Source organism: Tupaia chinensis, unplaced genomic scaffold, assembly GCF_000334495.1.
Source record: "Tupaia chinensis unplaced genomic scaffold, TupChi_1.0 Scaffold000628_1, whole genome shotgun sequence".
Classification (NCBI taxonomy): Eukaryota; Metazoa; Chordata; class Mammalia; order Scandentia; family Tupaiidae; genus Tupaia; species Tupaia belangeri.
Window position 1 is genome coordinate 202,810 of NW_006160148.1, and position 2,414 is coordinate 205,223.

At 44.1% G+C, this 2,414-nt stretch overlaps 1 pseudogene; it reads right to left on the reverse strand.

The window, feature by feature from the left end:
- LOC102494975 (proteasome subunit alpha type-2 pseudogene) overlaps positions 1-189 on the reverse strand; it is a 1,506-nt pseudogene extending 1,317 nt beyond the window's left edge.
- Between the last annotated feature and the right edge of the window lie 2,225 nt (positions 190-2,414).

The window sequence follows — 2,414 nt, forward strand, 5'->3', positions numbered from 1 at the left end:
CGTGGTCACCTACAGGGGAGTCCAGGGCCAGCCATTATGCCAACTGCTGGGCCCTCAACTAGTCAGTCCAGCTCTAACCATCCATTCAAACTACATCAATCTTTTTTTTTTTTTTTTTCTCCTGTGGCAAAATATAGGCTCTTGGGTCATGAATGCCTGACTCACGGAGTCTTCCCCAATCCAAGCCATCAGCTAGGGGACAAACACTGACCTGCTTGAGTCAGTGGAATTTTCCAGATCTTTGTAGCTCATTAACTGCCAGATTGTTAGCTGTGGAAGCTGCCAACTGTGCTGAATAAATAGACCTAATTAGCCACGTTCCCCCAGAGAAAGAGCTGTCCCACAGGCATATTTTATAGAAGGTCATATGTATATAAAACACGTGATCTTTATCTTTTAAAAACCTTAACATTCCTTCAACTGTTTCTCTTCTATGTAAATTCACCCACTCCTCTTACAGACCAGTGTCAGAGAAAGCCACAGAGACTGAGGAGGGAGATGCTATCGTCAAAGCCAGAAACCTGGAACTTGACCCTGAAGGTGAGGATATATATTATGGATACATTTCTGGAAGGTGTTTGGTAATACGTACCAAGAGTCTTACTATAGGCGACAGCAGGTGGCAGGGTGTTTAAGGCGCTGCACTCCCACATGGCCAACTGGAGTTTGAGTCCCGGACCTGGCGGTTTGCCTTCTCACTTTCACTCTCTCTTGGTCTCTCTCATTCTGTCCCTCTCTGGTCAAATTAAATAATAATAACAACAACAATAATAAATACAGTTGAAGATCACATTGGGTGCATGCATGCTTCCAACCCAGGGAACAAAGTGGAAGAGAAGGGATTGCAGTGTGGCTGTCCCCCTGGGGCATGATTTCTCACTTTCTCTCTCACTCTCTCTGTGTCTCTCTCTGGTGAGCGCACATGCTCTAAATACATAGGTAAAAAAAAGTTTTACCTATATATTTACTTTGTGTCCTAGTAATTTCGCCCCTAGGGAAAAAAATTAAAATAACTATTTACTTTAATTTAATTATTATTATTTCAGAGAGGCTTTTGTTTTAAGGCACGTGCAGTCACCAGACAGAGAGAGACAGAGAGACAGGAAGCAAGAAATCACCCCCCAGGGAGGATGACCACGCCACAGTCCCTTCTCCTCCATTCTCCTCTCAGGATCTTGAGCACACACACACATACCTGGTGTGAGTTTTAAGCCGCTGGGGCCGGGACTCAAACCATGGTCGGCTACATGGGAGCCCAGTGATGTAAACATTACGTCATCTGCTGGTGCCAGATTTTATTATTATTTTAAAAATGTGCTATAGGTCTCATGTGCTCACCAGAGGAAGAGAGAAACAGAGAGAAAGTGAGAAACCAAGCCACCGGGTGTGGGAGTCTAAGCCCCTGAACCACCATGACACCTGTTGGCCCCAAACCAAACTTTATTGAAAGGGAATTTATTTGAAGAACTGCGGATTTATTTGTATGTATATCTAGTATGTAAAATAATGGCAAAAAAAAAAAAGGGGGCATGATAGTGGAGAACAGTGAAGTTAACGACAAGCGATCGAAACAAAGAACACGGTTACTGACCATGCGTGAACATGCACATATACACAGCACGTTGAGTTAGAACTGGAGAAAAGAGCAGCTCACGGAAGACAGGCCATTTATTTAAATGCCATTTATTAGCATTTTTGGAAAAAGAAAGCTCAGTATCGGAGGCGTCTCTGTGTGTCAGGTGCTGTTCTAAGTTCAAGGATGCTGACTCATCTAATCCTCACGCTATGTTAGGTACTGCATTAATAATTATCCCACTGTACTTCAAGCAAAGGAAGTTCAACAACCTGCCGAGGGGGCGGCAGGTGGCGTGGTGGTTAAGGAGCTGGACTCCCACATGACTGACTGCTCCAGTCCTGGACCTGGAGGCTTCAAAATCACACGGCGCATGTGTGTGTGAGTGTGTGTGCGCGTGCGTGTGTGTGAGTGTGTGTGCGTGTGCGTGTGTGTGTGAGTGTGCCTGTGATCCCAAGAGGAGAAGGAACTGGGTGTGGCTGTCCCCTGTGGGCGATTCACCACAGTCTTGCTCCAGCTAGCATATGTGCCCTGTGGCAAAAGTCTAAAAGCAATGAACAGAAAAATGACCTGCCAAGGTCAGTCGCAGGCTAGTAAGCCACAGGGCATGGTTTGACTCTGGCAGGTTTTGGAGTCCGTTCTCTTACCACTTTAAAAAATAAAAGAAAGAAAAAAAAGAAAGAACGAAAGAAGGAAAAGAAAAGAAAAAAAGGGAAAAAAAAGAAAAGAAATTAAAAATGGGAGATTTTTTTTTTTTTAGTCTTTTTTCTTTTTTGAGAGGTTTTTTTTTTTTTTTTCACTATAGGGCGTGTGCGCTCGCCAGACAGACAGAGAGAGACAT